Genomic DNA, 24,924 nt, shown 5'->3' with positions numbered 1-24,924 from the left:
AAACAAAGTTTGACAAAAAATTTCAACATTTTTAAAAGTCAGAAACTGATTTAAATCAATTAAAAATTCATAAAAATAACCTAATTGAATTAAAATCTCAAATAAATCTCAAATCAATTAATAAATTGATGAGAATATTTTTCATAGATCTATCATCATTCAAAGAGGTTGAAAAAATATTTTTGTATTTTTTGGATATCAAAAACTAATTAAAATGAATTAAAAATAACCAGAAAAGAGAAACTTATTAAAAAAAATAGCAAATGATAAAATAAAAAATATTACAAATCATTTTTAGAAACTAGAAATTAAAAGAGAAATAATACAATTGGTCCCATAATTTTTGGATCCATAATGAGAGAGATATGAATTTTAGAAATAAAATGGAATTAAAAGAAATAAAAGAAAATAAAATCAGAAATTAGAAATTATGGAAAATCCACACGCGTTGGATCCAAGCTCATTAATTGAGTTGGAGCATCAGACGGTTGTGGCATGCGCGCGCATCATGATCCTTAGTCAACTGAATAACCCAAATATTTAAAAAAAGTCATTAGATCCAAGAGCCCTGATTCAATCTGGGAATCATCATCAACGCCCTAGATCAAAACGGGCAAACAGACGGTGGTCAGCCCCATCGTCTTCTCCGGCTAGCTCCGGCGAAGGTCCAAATTTGCAGAGGAGAAAATGTCAACCAAAATGCACGATCCAGGTATCAAACGAAAGGTGGAGTGATGTACATCACTCCTGTACCAACCAAATTCACTCTAGATTCCTATTGAGAGAGAAATCAGAGGTTGAATTTCATGGAGTTCAACTGAAACTTGTTGGATTTTGAAAATTCAAAGCATGAAATGATTGCCTCTATGAAGAGGACTTCAGACAACACAGCAACAACAAGAAACAAGGCAATATATGAGTTGATTCGAAGAAATTAAAATCAGAAGTAAACCTCTGATTTCTAGAGCCTGGATTCACAATTCCTTGGTGCTAAAGCTTGCAGTTCACTCCATGGATGAAGGTAAAGAGGTCTAGGAACTTTTAGATCTGAACTTTCAATCGAGGAAATCAAGATTCAGATCTGAAATTTGAGAGAAAAGTGAGATAGTTCCTTTGGTGTGAGGGTGGGATTTCAGTTGTACAACATGTAGGGCGCCTTCAGGTTGAGAAATGAGAGGCCAAGCATTCCTATATATAGCAATTGGCAAGGTAGAAGCATGAACAAAGCATTGCATGGGTGAAGAGGGCCTCCATGCATGGGCTTGTACAGGCGCATGGAGGGCCCAATTCCACTTGATTTGGCAAGCTGAGATCACAATTTAATGAAATGGACAGGAATATTGTGTGTTAATGGATCATGCAATGCAAATTTAAATGATTTTCCAAAATGTGCCATAATGTTCAAGCCTTTGAAAATACCATGTCCAAACTTGAAATGCTACCTTATGATTAATGGTTGGAAAGCTTGTTGCATAAGGAACAAATGTCATGTTGATCAAAACTCCATTTGGGCCTTGGAAATTAATGAAACTTGAGCTTGAAGTGTAAGGTGCAAAACATGCATATGTGAAATTTCCAAAATTGGCCAATGTTCAAGCCCTTCTGTCTCCATGATGCAAGCTCCAAATGATAAAACCCTCAACATGAAAGTTGTAGATCTTTCCAAGGCAATAAATTCGGACTCAAATTTTGCATCATTTGGATTTTTTATGAAGACGTTATGAGCACTTGAAGTTGGACTTTTTCACATTTCAATGCATTTGGTCCAAAGTGACCTATAATGTTTTGCCTTATCACATGTATTGCCTTTGAGATTTTGCAATTTTTCTCAACATAACATTTGAAGTAGACATCTTAAACTTTCTAATTCACTTGGTTTCAGCTCCAAATCATGAAAAATGAATGAGTTATGTCCTTGGGAATTTGACCCTAAATTAGGGTTTCAGTCAAAATGACCTATAATGTCTTGGAATGGATGATGACCTTCCAAGCTTCAAATCAATTTTTGATGAACATAAAAGTTGTTCATATAGTCCTTAAGAACACGTTTTCTCTTGATGTCATCTCCATTTGACAAACACATAAAATGTTAGGTCTCAGTGTATTTCAAAATAGTTAGATGAATTGATTAATCAACTTCTCAAGTCCAAAACTAATATTTTGATGAATTGATGATTGAGGACACTCAAATAAGTTCAAATATGCGTGAAATGATGAATTAAAGAACTTCCCTTGATTGTATTTGACCATGGGTTGAGGTTGCTTCATGGGTAAGGCACTGTTGATGAATAGATGAATTAGGGTTTCCTTGGGGAACAAGCCTCAAACCCCTTGTTTTACTTTGATCAAAATGATGAATTGAGATACATGGGAGGCATATATGATGGATGAGAGCTTTGGGATCCATTCCCATGCTTGCTTTCATATTCTCTTGGCCATATAAATGCACATAGGGTCTCCTAGAAGCCTTAGACCTTTTGACTGCTCAAGCTACAAACAAGAGATGTTAGTGACATATTTTTGTGCTTTTGGTTAGTAAATAAAAATGAGAAAAGCAATAATATACAATTCAAGCATGCTTGGTGATCTCAAACCACTCACAAGAGGTCCCACTCAAAGGCAAAGAGCCAAGATGCTTATGATCCTTGAGGCAATGTAAATGCAAATGTAATGATGCCCTGAGGGATCTTAGGGTCAAAATTAGGGTCTTACAGATGCCCCTATTTAAGGTCATTCTCGCCGGAGAAGTGAAGGTTACAATGTTCGTCTCGACAAGGTAGAATGGGCTTAAATAATAACAAAGAGACGAATTTTGGTCCCTAAGAGACCTCATAATGCAGATGTATGTATGCAAAAAGGTAATACTCTGTGGGGGTATGTGTCCACAAAGAAGAAAAGAAATCCTGAGAAACTGACAATCCATATGAGTAATTCACTCCATAGGACAGAGGCTCTGGGACTCTTATGGGGATAAGAAAGGAGATAAATTGCGTGAGCAGGTCACGACTTGAGATTAGCTGAGAGATACGAGAGGAATTCCATAAATTAATGGAAGGACTCGAGCTAACTCAAAGGTGCATGTATCGGGGAATATGCCAATACAGTGGAACTATCCACAAAGGATACTTCGGATGAAAATCCGGACTCAGATGGGGAAAATCCACTAAGGGACTCCATTGAGGAATGTCCAAACAAGACTACTCTGGGGAAACACCAGGGCGAGGTATTACCGGTTACTGGGTAATAAGCTCCAGGAGACATGTGATCAAAGCACCGGTATGAGGGTGAAAGAACAACGTGCTCGGGGAGAATGAATATCTAAGACCGGTATAAGAGTGACAGATATCAAACATCCAAAATCATCTGAGGAAAACCTAAAAAAGGTATATCTCAACTCAGGAAATCTGACTCCACAGGAGACACAAGTCATAATAGGGAGCAGAGAGGAAGGAACACCAGGGATACCGGTTACTGGGCATATAATAGGTGACCGACCAAGGCGTGAATTGGGGAATATTTCCAAGACACTCATCGTCCAAAAGAGGGCTAAAAAGCAAACTCGATTACAGGACGGACATTCGACTCCGCAAAAAGGGGATACGAATCTTACTCGACTAGGGAAGAGCAAAAGACTTCAACCAAAGAGTGCATGAGATATATTATCTATTACCGTCAGAACGCAGATAACACACCCGCATGGAAGATTATCCACAACCGGTTACTGGGTTAATGAAGGATAAATCAACCGAAAGAAGAGAGCATCGGGATACCAAATACTAGGTATAAAATGATGACCAAATCAAGGGGAGAAACAATCATTACCGACAAGGATAAATGAAAGATGACTCGCTAGGGATAATTTGATTGATCAAAGCAATTATCCAAGAGATATATCATCAGTTACTAGGAGATATACTCAGAAGGTGAAGGAATATCAATACCGAATATTAGATAAAGATAACCGTCAAAGAGGGGATTACATCTACCGAATACTGGGTAGAAAACCACGGAAGAGTAACTGTCATCGGTTAGGATGAACAAAAAGGTTAGCTCTGCAAAGGGATAAGATAGGGTTTACAACTACCGGTATGAGGGTAGAAAACCACAGACTCCGTCGGGGAAAACTCAAGAAGCCGATCTAGGATCAAACTAGAGAGGCACGATGAACAAGACTCATCCCTCAGAGGATATAACTCAAGGGGAACTCCATCCCAATATATGTGTTGGGAGGAAACAGAAACAACCATCATCCACGAGGACATAACTCAGTGGGGAATATGGAAGAAAGGATAAACATTTTCTGCTTATGGGGCTGACTCTACATGGGGAGATCAAACACAAACATCTGCTTGGGGAAATATATTACCAACTAGCAGGAGATAACAAACAAAGATATATATCAAAGAATGCAACATGAATATCTGAATGTTAAAATTATATGCATGTATGTGTGGTTTATGTATGATGAATGCTGACAAAATAGACATATCTAACACAAACAAGGTCCCATATTGATGAATCAAACATCTGATACTACATCTCGAGAGAGAAAGCCAAGCCCATTAGAGAACATCCAATCTGATGGGGGCAAGAGATATTCGGAAACAAAGATCTTTGCAGGGGAACGAGCATCAATCATTCCAGCTAGGGATAAGATCATCACACAGATAAGATCCGCCATAGAAGCAACTCACTAGGAAAATTATCAGAGGGGATAATGGAACTCTGGTGGGGAACAACTAACCAACAACAACTTCCAGAGTCACCACCATATATCGTACTACTGACGAAATCACATCTGCTGAGGAGGAACCAATCAACCCCGCCGAAGGAAAGATAAACCTCTTCATCAACCACTCTGCTCGGGAGGAAACCACACACAGGCTCTGAAGGAAGGGGATACAAACATGCCAGGAATAGGAACAAATGTCTTACCCTGTTGGGAATCATACCATCTTTGGAAGAGCACTGAAAACCTCCTAACTATCCTTTTGTCATTGTGAATGTCCACTTTGTTTAAAAACAAATTATGCAAAATTTATTTATTTTAAAACAATGACATTTCTCAATTAAAACATGCAAAACATTTGTTGAATAGGAACAAATAAGAGCGCAAATAATTGGATAAAGGCTCAAATTTATTTGGTGGGATGGTAGTCTGCAAATGGCAAATTTCCATGGATCTTTACAAATTTGAAATTGGTGATATATATTGGAAAAGGGCTACATTGAACATAATGATCATTTCTCCACCAACTCTGAATCCGATGTATTTGAAGCTTCAGTTGACGATGACTGAGCGAGATTCTCTGATAGATGACAGTTTGTAGAACAAAGTCTTTTCAGGATGCAGTCACTTGCCAAATCCCTAATTTTTTCCTAGATTGCCCCAGGGTGAGGTACTCGATCTAGCGGGATACATATTCATTTTTTATGTCTCTAACTTTTGCTAGGATCGCCTTTTCGGGTTTTCAATCCACCGAGACGCTCATTTTTGCCTAAGCCGCCCTTTCGGGTTTTCAACTTAGCGAGCTATTCTGTTTTTATTTTAGGCAAAGTATTTCTTGACTGCATATGAATTCACAGGACGAGTGAAATCCTCCCCATCCATAGTTATAAGTATCAAAGCACCACCTGAAAAGGCTCTCTTAACAACATATGGAACTTCATAGTTTGGAGTCCACTTGCCCCTGGAATCGGGCGCGAAAGACAAGACTTTATTGAGCACAAGGTCACCTTCTCGGAACACACGAGGTTTGACCTTCTTATCAAAGGCTTTCTTCATCCTTTGCTGATATAACTGACCATGGCATATGGCAGTCAATCTCTTCTCTTCTATTAAGTTCAGCTGGTCATAACGACTCTGAACCCATTCAACATCAGTCAACTTGGCTTCCATCAAGACTCTCATTGATGGGATCTCCACCTCTACTGGGAGTACAACCTTTATGTCGTAAACAAGAGAGAAAGGGGTTGCCCTTGTTGAAGTGCGGACAGATGTATGATATCCATGCAAAGCAAATGGCAGCATCTCATGCCAATCTTTGTACGTAACAACCATCTTCTAGAAAATCTTCTTGATATTCTTATTAGTAGCTTCAACAACCCCATTCATCTTGGGTCTATAAGGGGAAGAATTATGATGTGTTATCTTGAACTCGCTACACAACTCTTTCATCATCTTGTTGTTCAAGTTAGATCCATTGTCAGTAATGATCTTATCCGGCACACCATAACGACATATGAGTTGATTCTTGATAAACTTCACAACCACCTGCCTGGTCACGTTTGCATATGATGCCGCTTCAACCCACTTGATGAAGTAATCAATTGCTACGAGAATAAATTTGTGACCGTTGGACGCTTTCGGCTCTATCATGCCAATCATGTCAATTCCCCACATAGAGAAAGGCCATGGTGATGAAATACAATTTAGAAGTGTCGGGGGAATATGAATCTTATCCGCATAAATCTGACACTTGTGGCATTTCTTCACATATTTGCAGCAGCCAGACTCCATTGTCAGCCAATAGTAGCCTGCTCTCAACATCTTTCTAGCCATGGCATGTCCATTGGAATGAGTACCAAATGAACCTTCGTGGACCTCAGTCATTAATAGGTCTACTTCGTGTCTATCCACGCATCTGAGCAGAACCATGTCAAAATTCCTCTTGTAAAGCACATCGCCATTGAGGTAGAAACTGCCTAATAATCTCCTAAAAGTCTTCCTATCTTTCACAGATGCCCCAGGCGGGTAAATCTGGCTCTGAAGAAAGCATTTGATATCATAATACCATGGCTTATCATCTTGCACTTCCTCTACTGCAAATACATGAGTTGATCTGCTCAAGCGCATCATAGTGATATTGGGAACTTCATTCCAAAGTCTAACCACAATCATTGAAGCAAGAGTAGCAAGAGCATCTCTATATGGGACGAGGCTAGGCTGATTCGTCTCCCATTCACCCTTAATCTGATTAACAACAAGGGTCGAATTACCATAAACATCAAGATGCTTGATCCTAAGATCAATACACTCTTCCAATCCCATGATACAAGCCTCATACTCAGCCATAATATTCGTGCATTTGAAAGTTAGCCTTGCTGTAAAAGGAAAATGTGTGCCTTGAGAAGTAATAATCACTGCCCCAATACCATTCCCATATTGATTCATAGCGCCATCAAAAACCATGCTCCATCGGGAACCAGGTTCTGGCCCTTCATCGAGCGTAGGCTCATCACAATCCTTCATTTTCAAATACAGGATCTCCTCATCTGGGAAAAAATACTAAATTGACTGATAATCCTCAATTGGTTGATGTGCCAAGTGGTCAGCCAAGATACTACCTTTTATAGCCTTCTGAGCTCGATACTCAATATCATACTCAGACAACAACATCTGCCAACAGGAAGCAGGCTTCTCAAAGATATACTTGATTGGATCCATTTTGGATATCAACAAAGTTGTATGATTCAACATATATTGGCATAAGCGCTTAGCAGCCCAAGCCAAAGCACAACATGTTTTCTCAAGCATCAAGTATCGAGACTCACACTCAGTGAACTTCTTACTCAGGTAGTAGATATCATATTCTTTCTTTCCTGATTCACCTTGCTTACCAAGGACACAACCCATCGAGTCTTCAAGAACTGTCAGATACATAATCAACGGTCTACCTTCCACAGGTGGAGACAGAATCGGAGGCTCAGACAAATACTCTTTAATACTGTCAAAGGCTTTTTGGCAATCCTCGGTCCAATCATGAGACTGATCTCTCCGGAGGAGCTTGAATATCGGCGCACATGTGGCAGTCATGTGGGATATAAATCTGGAAATATAATTCAAGCGGCCAAGAAAACCTCGGACTTGCTTCTCGGTTTTGGGCGCAGGCATCTCTTGTATTGCTTTGACCTTTGCAGGATCAACCTCAATACCTCTCTCGCTGACAATAAAGCCCAATAACTTGCCGGAATGGACTCCAAATGTACACTTGTTAGGATTCAGATGAAGCTTATACTTCCTCAAACGCTGAAAAAGCTTCAACAAGTGCTTTACATGTTCAACTTCCGTTCTTGACTTTGCAATCATATCATCAACATATACCTTGATCTCCTTGTGCATCATATCATGAAACAAGGTAGTCATAGCTCGTTGATACGTGGCTCCGACGTTCTTCAGACCAAAGGGCATCACTCGATAACAGAATGTTCCCCAAGGTGTGATGAATGTTGTCTTCTCCATATCCTCGGGTGCCATCTTAATCTGATTATATCCGGAAAATCCGTCCATAAACGAGAATACATTGAATTTAGTTGTATTATCTACCAACATATCAATATGTGGTAGAGGAAAATCATCTTTCGGACTAGCTTTATTCACGTCTCTATAGTCCACACACATTCGGACTTTTCCATCTTTCTTAGGCACGGGCACAATATTGGCCACCCATTGAGGATATGTAGAAGTCACCAGAAACCCCGCATCAATTTGTTTCTGAACTTCTTCTTTGATCTTCACTATCATATCGGGATGAGTTCTTCTGAGCTTCTGCTTTACAGGCACGCACTCAGGCTTCAAAGGCAGGAAATGTTGCACGATATCTATATCCAGACCAGGCATGTCTTCATACGACCAAGCAAAGACGTCAACGTATTCTCATAGCAACTCAATCAACCCCTTCTTAATAGACTCTTCCAGGAGTTCCCCAACCTTTACTTCTCTAACACAATCTTCAGACCCCAAGTTGATTGTTTCTAGATTCTCAAGATGCGGCTGAATGATCTTCTCTTCAGGCTCAAGTAGACGGGTAATCTCGTCAGGAATCTCTTCAACATCGTCTTCTTCCGCCTCAAATACAGGGAATTCAAAGTTGGGAGATGGTGTTGGATCATTATGTTCAATGGGTTTGATCAACCTGCATAATGATTTTGGATAAAGAGATTTTAGAATTCAAACAAGGCAAATCATTATGCAGATGAAAAGATTGATTTGATTCTTATTTTTTAGGGTTTTTTGTGATCACCAATTTCATGCAAAAAAGCAAAAAGGGAAAATAATTTGAAAAATAAACATTTAACATGAATTTATTGAATGAAAATATCATTGTATTTATGAGCCAACAATGTCGTCACTCCTCCTTATGGCATGGGAGGAGGGTTTTTAAACATAATAAACATTACTTTGACTTATGGATAACTGTTGGCACATCAACAGTGACCCAATTATTGCAGATCCCTCCAGGGATGACGAAGTTGCCAGAATCCTCCTCTACATCCTCTTCCACAATGGCAGCAGCCTCTTCATCTTGACCGGTGTGGATGAATCCACCACTCTTGAACATCCCTTGCTTGTTGAAGACACCAGAAGAATACCCTAAGCCAGCCCGGGATTTGTTGTCTTCTAGCTTAATCATTTGCCCCAAACCAGCTGTTGCACCATGCTCAATGGCCAACTTTGCATCTTTATAGGAAGCAAATGAAGAAGTTCCTTTCTTAATAGGCTCAACGATAGATAAAGCTTGGAACGGAGTTCCAACTTCATCCTCAACGTCTATATAAGAGAAGGAAGACAAATGGCTAACCAGGAGAGCCTTTTCTCCCCCTACCACCACCAGCTTCTTATTTTTGACAAACTTCAAATTTTGGTGTAGGGTGGATGTCACAGCGCCTGCCTCATGAATTCATGGTCTTCCCAATAGGCAGCTATATGATGGGTGAATGTCCATGACCTGGAAGGTGATCAGGAAGTCACTTGGTCCTGTCTTGACTGGGAGCTAAACCTCTCCAATCACAGTTTTACGGGACCCATCAAAAGCTTTCACTACCACTCCACTCTGCCTCATGGGAGGCCCCTAATATGACAATTTTGCAAGAGTGGACTTTGGCAACACATTCAATGATGACCCAGTGTCCACCAGCACATTGGACATGGCATCATCTTTGCAGCTCATCGATATTTGTAATGCCAAGTTGTGGTCTCTTCCCTCCTCGGGGAGATCAGCATCACAAAAACTCAAATTGTTACAAGCGGTGATGTTTGCAACAATACTGTCAAGTTGTTCAATTGTGACGTCGTGATCCACATACGCCACATCCAACACCTTCTGCAGAGCTTCTCGGTGTGGTTCCGAATTCATCAACAAGGATAGCACAGAGATCTTTGACGGCGTCTGTAGTAGCTGATCTACCACATTTTACTCACTTCTTTTGATAAGCCTCAGCATCTCATCATAGTCTTCTTTCGCATTGCCACTCTGGCCAACAGAGATAAAAGTTTTTAGCGTAGAGGTAGGTTTGGCAACAAGTGCCGGATTCGGAGCGTTCACAGTGTTCCCAACCGAGAGTTCAGCATAATCAGTCACATCAGCTCTTCGATCATCAACTTGAGGTTTCGGTGGAGCCGAGAAGACACGACCGTATCGGTCAGGCCGCTGACGTCGGTAATATTAACAACAGATGTAGAGGGCAGGGGCACCTCTTTCCCATTCTCTAATACCACAACATTATAGCGATAGGGGACCGCTTTCTCAGAAGAGTATGGCACAGGGCCAGCTGGTTTAATGGTCAAAGCAGGAGAAGCCTTTTGCTTGCTACCATCATACTTGATGACAACAGGCTCAGGGATCCGAAATACTGGAGAAATTATATTGACTTCATCAGCGTCTTCGTCAACATTTTTGTTCTGAAGTATCTCAATGACTCCTTCATCCAACATTTCTTGAACATCTTTGCGCACTTGGCGACATCCTCTTTGATTGATAAAACAAACTCGGCATCTGTTGTGGTCGTGCTTGTAATGACTGTACTCACACAACAATCTATGCATCTCGACCAGAGATTGTCGAATATGGCTGACATATTTGACTTTGTATTTACCAGGGAAACCCTAGACCATGTCGACAAATTTCCCATGCTCGGACCTACGTCCTCGAAATACAGAATACCACATCTCACAAGGTCTTGAACCTTGGTCTTCAGTGGGTAGCAGTTTTCCACGTCATGTCCGGGAGCACCGGAATGATGAACACAGTGTAGCTCGAGCTTATACCACCACTGAGGGTTGGTAGGTATAGCCGGTGGGTCTCGTGGAGTAATCAATTTCCTCTCTATCAAAGAGGGATATAATTTTGCATAGGTCATCGGAATAGGATCGAAGGTGACCCTCTTCCTCTCATAACTTGTACTGGCTTGATTACTGTTTCGAGGCTGGTAGGCCTGCTGTTGAGGACGGTGTTGTTGTTGTTGATATTGCAGATGTTGTTGTTGCTGATTATTGTTGTGATGCTGATATTGTTGATTGTCTCTGAAAACAGGTGCTATGTGAGCCACCTGGTGCAGGTTACCGGCAGGACGCACGGTCTTCCTCCTTACTGAGGGTCTTCTTGGTTTAGGATGGGAGGTCACAGCATGTGCCTCGCCATCTTTCTTCTTTCCAAACGTCCCATACCATTTGGTAGAAGAGCCTTCTTCTCTGGTCAGGCGCCCTTCCCTGACTCCTTCTTCCAAACGCATCCCCATATTCACCATCTCGGTGAAGTCAGAAGGAGCGCTGGCAATCATCCGCTCGTAATAAAAAGAACTCAAGGTCTTCAGAAAGATCTTGGTCATCTCTTTCTCCTCCAGCGGGGGCATAATCTATGTTGCTACCTCTCGCCACCTCTGGGCGTATTCTTTAAAAGTTTCCTTGTCCTTCTGGGACATAGCTCTCAATTGATCCCTATCGGGAGCCATATCCACGTTGTACTTGTATTGCTTGACGAAGGCCTCGCCAAGGTCATTGAAAGATCGGATGTTCACACTGTCCAAGCCCATGTACCATCTTAGGGCAACACCAGACAAACTGTCCTGAAAGTAGTGAATAAGAAGTTGGTCGTTGTCGGTCTGAGTCGACATCTTCCTGGCGTACATGACCAGGTGGATGAGAGGGCAAGTATTTCCCTTGTACTTTTTAAAGTCAGGGACCTTGAAGTTTATAGGGATTTTCACGTTCGGAACCAGGCAGAGTTCAGCAGTAGACTTGCCAAAAAGATCCTTTCCTCGAAGAGTTTTCAATTCCTTGCAGAGCTCAAGAAATTGGTCATTCATAGCATCCATCTTTTCATAGACATTTGGGCCCTCAGAAGGCTCAGAATGATAGATGATGTCGTCTACTCTAGGCATAGTATGCACGACAGGAGGAGGAACAACAAGGACTGGGCTAGATGCCGGCAGAGAAGCAAAGGTAGGTGCAGGACCCTCAAGCATGAAATTGGGAGGCATCCCCCACGGAAACCCGGCTGGCATAACAGTTGGTGAATAGTGGGCGCTGGCCGCAGGCACAGTTGAAGAGAAAATCTCAGAGATGACTGTCCTCTGGGGAGGAGTTGAAGGTGTCGGAGATGATTGGCTCTGGGCAGCCATGAATGACTCCATCAGGGCAGTCAATCTGGCTACTTCCTCCTTAAGCTCACGGTTCTCTTGTTCCAAATGATCCATTAGTCTTGATGTGTTGGCTCGGGTGTAGTACCGGTGAGTCAGCTTGTCTTCAAAATAAATGAAGAACACAGAATTAGACCATAGAACAAGAAGCCTGGAGCAAAACCTGCTTATGCACAAGATGCATGCAATGCATATGATTTAATTTTTATATCAGAGGAACTTTAGAGTCCTATTTGCAAATATTGGAACTAATAAACATTTGTCACATATGGAAATATCACATCAAATAATATTTGGAAAATATTTTTTACACCAAAGAAGTACAGTCTTGGTAACCAAATACAAGAGAGAAGGAAAATGAACATCCTATGGAACCCTAGAAGCAATCATCTAAAGCTCTGGATACAGGAAGATAAGATGCACGAAGCCTCTTCACCTCTCTCTCGTAGGCTGTTTCCATGTCTGCCTTCTCTTTGGCAAGTAGATCATACTCCCTCTTCCAAAACATGGAAGACTGAGGAAGTAGAGAAGTCCAAGCAAAAGCAAAACAATACTAACTTTTAACTCATTAACAACTAATATATAATTTCAAGTCATTTGCTTTAATTCCATTTAATTTCAAGTCTATATTCATATGCCATTATTCATACCATTCTAATTGTTTATATTAATGCCTTTTCACTTTGTCCATTTGGACCATATTGTGTGATATATCTTGTTTGTCTATATTTTGTGTGTTTGTGTGGTCTTTGACCATTAATGTACATAATAACAACAAAAAACCCTAAAAAACTTTTGTGTGGAATGTTGACTTGATCTTGGACAATTGGACTTAGAGTTTTAGGCAACATTCCTATGCTAAAGGACTTGGCCAATGCCAACTTTTGTGAAAACCAAGTGCTTGCAATTTGAAACTTCATCTGATATATCTTTAACGATCCCTTTGAGTTCATCTGCAACATGATCATTATGAAGTTGTTATTTTGAACCAGTGACTTATGGAATTCATCTGCTACATGGGCAAATTTGAAGAAGATCATGAAGTGGCTAAGTCTTGGATGGGGCTATCTTTATTTGATGCCTTGCTCTTCAATATTAATATTGTATGCATTGTTTGTGGCTTGATTCTAATATCCAAGGGAATTTGGGGTTTATATAAGACATTCTTGTCTATTGGATTCCTACCCATTGGTAAGATCTTTTCAACTCTTAACTTTTAATTTTGTGCATAGGATTAGTCTCTTCATCTCTTCCCCACTTCTTTTATTTCAAGATCTCTCCCTCCTTTTAAAAATTCTTCTTTACTTGAACTAGTTTTGTTCTAAACTTTGACCACTTTGCAAACTAGAAACTTTGGCCTTATGTCATTACATTTTCAAACGTCTTTTCTTAATCAAACTTGTAAATAAACTTAATTATACTTGACCAAAAATTTCAAAATCCAAAAAGAACTAACTCATTCAAACCATTTCTAGGCCTTTAATTTAAGCCTTTCAAACTTATTTTTTATTAAAAACAATGCATCCACTTTGAAATTTATATCACGAACTACGAGGTTTTAATCTCTCATTTTTATGTTCGTACCTAGGCACAAGTCCGAAGGTATTGTCAAACACAAAATATAATTAATGAATTCTTTTCTCATCCCCCCATTCTATTTGTTTGTAAACATCACTTTGTACAAAATACATATGCACACAAAAAAGCACTCTCTAGGAGTACCTAGGACACTTTGGGTGCTAACACCTTCCCTCTGTGTAACCAACCCCTTACCTGTAATCTCTGACATTTTATTAGTTTTGAATTGAAAACTTCTTACTTTTGGGTTTTGTTCGTACTTTCCCTTTTCCCTTGGAAACAATAAAAGCGCGGTGGCGACTCTTGTTATTTGATGTCTAGGTTATCCATAGCTTGATGATCATGAATTTACCGCTACAATAATTCAAAAGAATGGCTCAAATTAAAACATTCAAACATGATCAGATGGCCAGGAGGCGTGCCAATACACAACCGGAGCTAGGGCTCCGATCATCTTCTCCGGTGAACCTCACCCGACTGGTCCACCTTCGTCTCAATGAAAAATGAAAAACAAGGACACTATTTGAAAGAAAAAATGCTTAGGAGCTCGAATCTGGCCTCAATTTTCTCCAATTCCAAGTATTTTAAAAGATATAGGGATTTGAATTTTGAGGATCGTGAACTGAGTTGCTTCGATTTGACCTCAAAGCAACCCAATTGGTGAAGAATTGAGAGAGAATCGAAGAGATGAAGTTTCTGAAAAATCACCTTCGATGGAGCTTGAATCTTGCTTGATCTTGCTTCCAATTGGTCATGGCTTGACTTCAGAAGCTTGCAGGAAGTTAGTTGGATCAAGAAAGGGCTTGGATTCTTGGAGTTTCAACTTCAAAATAGAAGTGAATTTGAAACTTGATTTTTAATTGGAAACCTTCAAGTTTATCCTCTAATGGTGAGGATTATGGTTGCATGATCAAAGCTTGGGCAAGGTGTCCTCAATTCTGAGCAAGATGGGTTGTATTTATAGGCAATGCAATTGATTTCCACACACTTCCACCAAAATGCCAAAAATAGTCATTCTCACTTGCATGGATGCATGGGCGTGTGATAGGCCCATCAAATGATGTCAAAAGGTCCAAAATTGATCATGAGCAATGATGAAAGTGTGTCATGGAGTCATGCAATTGGAAATGAAAAGTGGTCATGAGATTCATCCAAGTGGAACCTTGAAGAAAATCAATACGTAAGTCATTCAATCCTTGGCCAAATGAGGTGATCTTGTACTTTTTGGAATGATGGGATCAATGGGAACAACTTTCATGTTGAACACGTTTCCATTTGAAGCTTGTATCATGATGAATTTTGAGGTGGAAGTTTGGAAAATCAAACATAAATGAAATTTTTCTAAGTACCAAGTCAAATGTTCACTTCCTGCATCTTGAATAACGTTTGTTATGGGTTTTAAATGGAAACAGTTACTTCATAAAAGTTGTAGATCTTTCAAACCTCTTCAATTTGGTCACAATTTTGACCTCATTTGGATTTGGAACGGAGGAGTTATGCATTTCAGAACTTGAGGAAAATTGCTTGTTCAATGGTAATGGCCCAAAATGACCTATAATGTTTTCTCTTGGAACATGCCTTTGAAAGTTGAATTTTAAGTTCTTCAAAGAATCAAAGTTAGAGAGGAAATCTTGAAATTAATCATGAAACTTGGATGGCATTCATCTCATAAAAATTGAGCAAGTTATGGTCCTTGGAAGTTGACCTTCTAACTTGGGTTCAAACAAAATGACCTATAATTTTTCACCATAAAAAATGAATTTCCAATCAAAACTAGCTATTTCCCTCAATGTCAAATTTGTTTGTAATTTTATAAGGAGTAACTTTGCTATTGGAATCAGTTTCATATGACAAACATTGTAGGAGATTTGGTCTAGGGAACCCCAATTTTGACTAGTTGACTTTCTCTGGTCAACCATCATGAACCAACTTACAAACTTGAAGTTATATTTATCTCTTGGAATAATGTAGGATTATATGTGTAAAATATGATGTATAAGTCTCCCTTGAAATATTTGATCAAATGTTGAAGAAACTTGCTGAGGAAGTCACACAAGATACCTAGATGAATTAGGGCTTCCAATGCAAACTAGCTTCAAACTCTTGATGAATTCTTGATCAAAATGATAAATGAAGAACATGGGGATCAATATATGATGTCTAGAACCAATTTAAACCATCCCTTGATTAATCTCCTTGCACTGACGGTCTCAAACCCTAATTGTGAGCTTGATGAGGCATTGGTGGATGCACACATTACCTACAAAAGAAACAAAGCTATACATGGACATATTTTTGGTATTTTGGTTAGTAAAAAATGAAAAACAAAGTGTGATACAATAAAATGTGCTTGGGGATCTCTCCCAATGCAAACCCAATGAATGAGGGGTAAGGAGGATGCAAAGGTGTGATCCCAAGTCAATGCATATGATGAGATAACATGAGGGATTTTAGGGTCAAAATTGGGGTCTTATAGCTGACCAATTTGCATCTCCAATTTTTTTATAGATGTATCATGGTTCTTACGCATTGTTTCATGCTGTTTATTTACTTGTTCAAAACTACTATGAGTGGCCTGGATGAATTTGTTGAGGGTATCCTCAAGGGGTGAAGGTTTTCTTTGGGTTGGAGCCTGTTCATTTTGCTGAACACCCTTATTAGAACTTGTATTCTGATTATTGCTCCATGTGAAGTTTGGGTGATCCTTCCATCTAGGATTTGAGGTGTTAGAATGTGAATTATTTTTCTGGAAATTTGCAAATTGAGCTTCTTCACTCGACCCTTCCAAAGAGCACATTCCATTTGCATGCCCCTCTCCATAGATATCACATTTCAATGCTTGTACCTGACTCATGTTAGCTTGACTAAAGCTGCTTTCAACTACCTTTTTATTCACTAATTCAATTTGAGCTAAAAGTGTAGTATGAGTGTCAATAGCTAACATACCTGTTGGTATGCCTGCAATTTCAGTTTTCACTGATCTTTCACTCTTTCAACGATATTCATTTAAGCACATATTTTCAATCAAGTCTTTAATCGGTGGGTCTGTCATAGTTCTTATTGTGCCTTATGCGGAAGCATCTAGAAGCATGCGTGTTTGACCCTTGAGACCTTTAATAAAATTATGCATTTGTTCCATAAAAGTTTAAACCTTTCCCATGAGTCATACAACGATTCAATATCTTGCTGCTCAAAGTTAGTGATTTTAGCTCTTCGTTCATTAAATTGAGTGGTGGTGAAAAATATCTCCAATAATTTATCCTCCAGCTCTTTCCATGTCCAAATAGTTCCACTTGGAAGTAAAATCAAACAATATTTAGCTCTTCCAATTAGCGAGAAAGTAAATAGCCTCTGCTTGACTTGGTCTTCAGTGACATCAGTTGGCCTGCATATTAAGGCTATTTTGTAGAAGCGAGCAAGGTGTTCCCATGAGTCTCGAATTGCGTTCTCGTCGAACGGATTGTCTCTCAAACCTGAAAGAACATAATTTTCTATGTCAAAGTTAACAGGGTTTGCTGGTACAAACCCTCTAGAAACATGTCCTTCATCAGTCCTTTTGTAGTAATCCCCCATAGTGGGTGGTGGTGGTACGTATTCCATGATGATTTCCTCGTCATAGTCCTAAGAAATTAGTGAATTTTCTTCTACTAACGTCCTTTGAGTTATAGTCGCTTCTCTAACCGCTCTCCTGATGGCACGTGTAGTCCTTTCAATTTCGGGTCAAGAGGTGTCAATTCCGATCCTGAGTTGCACATACATAAACAAGAAATACCTCAGTAGCACTATAATTAAACAATTTACGAGAAAACTAAAATAAAAACTAAATTTAAAAACGTTGCACAAGCGTTGCCTTGTTGAAATCATCAACAGTCCTCGACAACGGCGCCAAAAATTTGATGACTTCTCGGCAAGTGTACCGATAGTGACATAGTAATAAAAAGAGTATTGAATCCACATGTACTTCTATTTAACAAAGCAATAGTTGTGTGATCACGAATTTATGAGTCTATCGGATTATCTAACTACAATTATACAATCTATCGCGTAGTTTTAAAAGGTATCGAACCCACAAGGACTAATAATCAATCTACTGTTAGCCATTGGTACAATGTAAAGCTAAAGCTATTGATTACTTAATTCACACATAATTAAAAACTAGAATTGGAAATGGATTTAGGAAAATATGAAGAAAGGGAAGTCGGAATATGGATTTCGTGCACCTTAGGGACTCTGTAATTCATTGGCGTTTGTTTTTTGTTAAGCTGCTTTCAGTAAGAAATACTAGTTTAAAAACTCTATCTCACACTCTCGCGTTATTTATTAAAGCTACACCCCCTAACCATGAGATTTTTCTCTCGCTCGCCAATTTCATTTAAGAAGCATTTTTTGAAAATTAAATAAGTCCTAATTGATGTCTTAAGGGCTCTCGTTGTATTTAGGATCAATGCCCAGTTTCAACTACCGGTTCAACTCTCACATTCTCGGGCTATCGACTCGAACCTTAATTTTTTTTCACTCTCATGCAAAAACTTTTAACTAGACTTAAAAACTAAAGCCAGAAAAATAGTTTAAGAAAAGTTTATGCCAAATTCATTACTGAGTCTCGTCGGAACGATGGTCCTCATATACTGGACTCAAAGACGTTTAGCTAGACATGGAATTAAACTTAAACAAACTAAACATGCTAATTGAAATTAAAGACAACACGGTAATCTAATTAAAGTGCGATAAACGGAAATATAAAGCAATAACGTAAAATCCTGAAAACTTGAATTAAATTGCGAGAAATTTCAAATAACACGAATGGAAATAAATGACTTCAATTATGCTGGCAGACTTGTGATCCAAGAGTACAAAAAATTAAACTAAAGCTGCGATAACCTCTCGATGTGAGCGGTTATCACTTTGAATGTAATATATGCCTACAACTAAAAACAACAGGGCTTTCGTGCCATACTTGGATCCCCAAAACTCTTGAAAATAATGTCTTATATAAAGTCCTAATGTTGCAGAACCCTTTCCAAACGTGTAGAGTTTCGTTGAGAGAATGTAGGACGGTGGGAAAAAATGAGTCAAGTTGGTTTTTCCACTTTCTATTACTGCACATGTATGGAGACCGCCATTAGGATCATGGGAAACGCCATGAACTTAAGTTGGAGGATGATGTGGCTGAGTGCATGGCGAACTCCATGCACCAGAAACTTGTTTTTTCTTCATTTTTCTCCCTTTTCTTGCTCCTTTTCCGGTTTCTATGGATGGATACTCTATAACCGACAAGTACCTAAAATGAAAACAAAACATGACGTAAAAGTAATAAAACATGATAAAACGACACTAAATAGCATGTGAATCGGGTCAAAATATACAATATGTTTTTGGTGTTATCAAATTCCCCCACACTTAGACCATTGCTTGTCCTCAAGCAATCTACCAACACAGTAAAACAAAATAAGCTCGGCTTGAAACAAAGGCACAATGAAACTCTAATCATACCAAGGATACCATAATGACACATATCTGCATCTCACAGTCAACCCCCCCCCCCCCCCCTTATGCGAATTAATCCAAGTCATGGCACTATACCCAACCTAGATCCTTTATTCTTTTTCACTCAATTTCATTCAAGTGCAATCACATTAAGCCTGTTATCCTGGAACGTACATGGTAAGTAAACCTGTTGGTGATCAATGATCTCATTGTTATTTCATTTTTCTCTTTTTTTTCTTTTTCATTGTGTGATAAAGAGTTTACACCATTGGGCTAAATGATCGGGTTAGCATCACCTAACTTAGAGGGGACATATCTTATCAGCCATTTTTTTCATTGTTTTCTTTTCTTTTCATTCGAGATCAGAGGTCATACACTTATTTGCATCGGTTTCTTACTTAGTGTGTGCTTTAGGATGGTGCTGACTGCTAAAATAAACTACTAAGGAGTTACTTAAAGATTGAGCTTAAGGTCTCGACATAATGGGTACTCAAATTGATTTCGTAAAATTAGGGAGTTCAAGGTGTCGGGACGGTATCGATGTTATCGAAACCTTCCCAAGTCTCTTTAGCATAGCCTAACATCCTATATACTCTCGGAGTGTCATGCCATGAATTGAAACAATTTTTTTATTGGGGTCAAAGTTTATGGAAAATCCGATGAACAACCGAAAACCACGCATAAAGACTCGACAACACATGCAATGACTCAATAAAATGCCAAAAATAGACAAGATTCTAAAAAAAAAAACTAGAAAATGATAAAGTAGAAAGCGATAGAATTCCTCCCCCACACTTAAACCATACATTATCCCCAATTTTTTTATAAAAGGTGGAAAAGGAATGAAAAACCTGTATGATGGCTACTGACGGCCTTAACCTCATGCTCGTCCCTTTCCACCTCTACCAAGTTGTGGAGGTGGCACTCCCACATGGTGCATATACTCAATAAAACCCTCCACACCTACTCGGAATTCTTCCATCTCATCAATCAAGCCCGACATGTTTTGCTTGGTTCTCCCTGCATAGTCAAGCTAGTACTCTTGTAGCTGTTAGATGTGTGTCATCATGTCAACCTGCTAATTGTGCATATCTTTGATCAGATGATCACGTTAGACATCTAAGGTGTTATGGTGCCGCAGCTTGCTGAGGATATCATCTAGTGCGGTCCTGATGGAGGCATAGTCATTCCCATCACGAGAATGGTGTCCGAAGGACGTACCTGCAAAAGTATCAATGGTTCCGTTTGTCATGTGTGGGTGGCTCAGGAGCATCATGCTCCATATCATCAATATCATCATCAATGGAATTACCCTCATTACCTTGGATTTTAATGTTATAGCCAAGCTTTGGGGCGTTCAAATTATATGACCAATTGTTCCTATCTTGCATGTTAGTGCATGCGGAATTGCGTAAAATAATACTATTAATAGCACAATTACTATAAATGAAGAACGTCATGAGACTTTTGGAGAATGCCATTGGCCTTGGACATACAAAAATTAAGTTTAAGGCATTTAAAAGTGATGATGTAAGTGAAATGAATAGAGAAATCCGGTCGAGCTATAAATCAAAAGAAAAAAATAACAAAAATAATAATGAATAGAAAAAGGAGAGTTTCAATAATTAATGGAGAAAATGAAAATTTTGCATTATAAAAAAATTTAAAAATAACAAGAAAGCAATGAAAAATACTTCTGTCCCCACACTTTAAACGGTGCAGTGACCTCACTGTCTAAGGGTAAGGTAGGAAATACGGCAGTATCAAATATAATCAACCACTACGGCGATGGATAGGCTGGAAATGTCTTATGATGGAGTGAATTTCTTGGAAAATATGATTGAATTGTTCATTAGTTACATCCATGAAGCCGTGGAAATCCATGTGTAAGGTGGAGAATTCTCCTCTAAGAGAAACAACTTATGTCCTAAGGGCATCATCAGAGAGAGGAGTAGGGAGGTTTTCATAGACCTGAGGTGTATCAAGTGGAGTTGGTGACTCGTTTTTATCTTCCAATTCATAAAGCCAATTATTTCTATTGTGCATAATGGTCCATTCATTGTTAGGTATTGTAAAATGATGTACCACCTCATTATCAATCAATAAATTAAACTCATGTGGTCATAGGTTCCCTATAAGGCCTCGATTAAAATAGAAAGTAAGGTGCATGGGTTGGATACCTCGTAAAGGGGTTAAACTGTTAAGTGAGTATCTCAGTCCAATTGCCGAAGCAATCATAGTAACTAGGGTTCCTATCAGGATAATACCATTGGTATCTCGTGAAATTCGATCTAGGTTAGCTAGCATGAAGGTGGTAACATTATTAGGTCTAGACTAGAAGGCACATAATATAATAAATAATTCATCTCTAGACACATAAGTGATGTTCTCCTCTTTCCCAAAAAGGGTATGGGCTAGGATTTTATCGAAATAACGGATGGCAGGGTTATGGATGTTGTCGGAGTACATGGAATTTGGTTCAGGATGATGGTTTCCAACAATACTACCCCAAAATAAATCTAGTTCAAGCTCCATAAACACATCTTCTTGGGCTTCAGTGAATACATCTGGGCCACTGGGGAATCCTAACAGGTTAGCCATCTCAAGGTGGGTAAAATGATAGTTAGCCCCAAACAATCTAAAGGTAGCTAGGCCTATATTAAACCCTAACCCCCTGTTAGGGTCATAGAAGAATGAACTTAGAAATTTGAGGGTTATCCTATGATAGGTGTTATATCTTCTCCTCACAACAAAATTTTCCCAACAATTCTGTTTAAGCATATACATGACACTGTCTCTAATTCCTAAAGTGGTCATGGTAGGTCCATCAGGGTATATGGATAATTCCATCTCTCTCAGAGCAAGAACCTCAAAATCCCGCCTCCGGGCTTCGTTTTTGAAAGTAATATCCATGTTATCTACTAACTGCATCTCTAAAGTTAGTATGAAATGTTAGCCTATGCTAAGTAGCCTGAAAGTAGACATAAATCAAGTTAGTAGTGATCAAAATAATTGAATATCCCGCGAATAATATTTGAGGGGGAAATAAAAACTAAAACCTAAAAAACCGTGGGTTGCCTCCCACGCAACACTTCATTTAATGTCAGTAGCTCGACACTTTTCAATGAAACTATTCTTGTGAAAGAGCGAGCAACTCTTCTAATTTGTAACTGGTGTAGTAATCTTTGTTTTCTACACCGTGATAATGCTTAAGTCGTTGCCTGTTCACAAAGAATGTCTCCTTCGATTGACTTTTTATTTCAATAGCTCCGCTTTGGAATACTTTTGTAACTTCAAAAGGTCCAGACCATCTATAACAAAGTTTGCCTGGAAATAGTTTTAATCGAAAGTTGAAGAGAAGTACTACCTCACCTTCATTAAATTCTCTTCTTGCTGTGCGTTTATAATGCCACTATTTAGTCCTTTCCTTATAAATACGGGCATTTTCATAGGCATCTAACCTAAGTTCTTCTAATTTATGGATGTCAAGAATTCAGTTTTCTCCTGTGGCTGTATAATTCATATTTAGGGTCTTAATGGCCCAATAGGCTTTATGTTCTAATTCAACAGGCAAGTGACATGATTTACCATAAACTAGTTTAAATGGAGTGGTTCCAATTAGTGTTTTATAGGCTGTTATGTAGGCCCACATAGCCTCGTGAAGTTTGGAAGATCAATCCTTCCTAGAGATTGCAACAGTTTTCTCTAATACTTTCTTAATTTCCCTATTGGAAATATCAACTTGTCCACTCATTTAAGGGGGGTAGGGTGTTACTACTCGGTGTCGGACTCCGTACTTGAGCAACAACCTTTGAAAGATATTTGAAATAAAGTGAGATCCACCTTCACTAATGACGAGTCTCGGCACACCGAATCTAGGAAAAATAGTATTCTTAAAGAGTTTAACCATTACTCGTGCGTTGTTTGTAGGAGAGACTACAACCTCGATCCATTTTGATACATAATTAACCGCAACGAGTATGTATTTGTTACCAAAGGAAGATGGAAAAGGGCCCATAATGTCAATACGTCATACGTCAAAAACTTTTACTTCTAAGATGCCTTTTAGTGGCATCTCTTCGCGTCTAGAGATATTTCTAGTGCGTAGGCACCGGTCGCAATTTATAACCACGGTGTGGGTATCTTTCCATAAGTTAGGCCAAAAGAGGCTGAATTGTAAGATCTTTGCGCAACTTATTGACGTGCTGGTATGCCCTCCATAGGGTGCATAATGGTAATGAGATATAATATTTATTACCTCCTCTTCAGGGACACAAAGACGAAAAATACCATTGGCGCCATTCTTGAAAAGAAGGGGCTCATCCCAGTAGTAATGTTTCAAATCATGGAAAAACTTCTTTTTTTGTTGGTAAGTTAATTCTAGTGGAAGCACTCTGACGGCTAGGTAGTTAACAAATTCAGCATACCATGGCACAATGGATTTAGTAAAGACTGCTCGCACAACTTCTTTATCTGTAATTTCAGGATAATTTTGAGAGCATTAATTATTTCATTTGGGTTACTTCCTAACTAGGCCAAAATTCAGTCATATGGGAAATCATCGTTGATGGGCACTTGTTCGTTTTTTATATTCTCAAGTCTAGAAAGATGATCAGCTACGACATTTTCAGAGCCATTTTTATCTTTGATCTCTAGATCAAGTTGTTGAAATAGTAATTTCCATCTCAAGAGTCTTGGCTTGGCGTCATTTTTACTTAAAAGGTACCTAATAGGACCTTGGTCAATGTAGACAATTATCTTAGCTCATACCAAGTAAGAACATAATTTATCTAGCGCGAAAACGATAGATAAAAGTTCCTTTTATGTCATGGAGTAGTTCATTTGGGCTTCATCTAAGGTTCTGCTTGTGTAGTAAATCACATGAAGCTTCTTATCTTTTTATTGTCCTAAAACTGCTCATATGGCATGGTCTCTAGCGTCACACATTATTTCAAAGGGTCTTAAATATCTAAGTTGAAATATACCTTTTTAGGTTTTCCTCAGATGATTTTGGATGTTTAATATCTCTCACCCTTATATCGGTCTTAAATATTCATTCTCCCCGAGCATGTTGTTCTTTCACCCTCATACCGGTGTTTCGACCACATGTCTCCTTGAGCTTACTACCCAGTAACCGGTAATACCTCATCCTGTTGTTTCTTCAGGTGAGTCCTGTTTGGACCCTCCCCAGCGAGGTCCCTTAGTGTATTTTCCCCATATGAGTCCGGATTTTCATCCGCAGTATCCTTCGAGAATAGTTCCACTGTATTGGCATATTCCCCAATATGTGCATCCTTAGGTCAGCTCGAGTCTTTCCATTGACTTATTTTCATGGAATTCCCCTCGTGTCTCTCAGCAAGTTCTAAGTCGTGACCTGCTCACGCAATTTTTTCCGTTTCTTATCCCCGTTAGAGTCCCTAGAGTCTCTGTCCCATGGAGTGT

Source organism: Lathyrus oleraceus, chromosome 6, assembly GCF_024323335.1.
Source record: "Lathyrus oleraceus cultivar Zhongwan6 chromosome 6, CAAS_Psat_ZW6_1.0, whole genome shotgun sequence".
Lineage (NCBI taxonomy): Eukaryota > Viridiplantae > Streptophyta > Magnoliopsida > Fabales > Fabaceae > Lathyrus > Lathyrus oleraceus.
The sequence above is the reverse complement of the archived record's forward strand: the minus strand, read 5'-3'. Positions refer to the sequence as shown.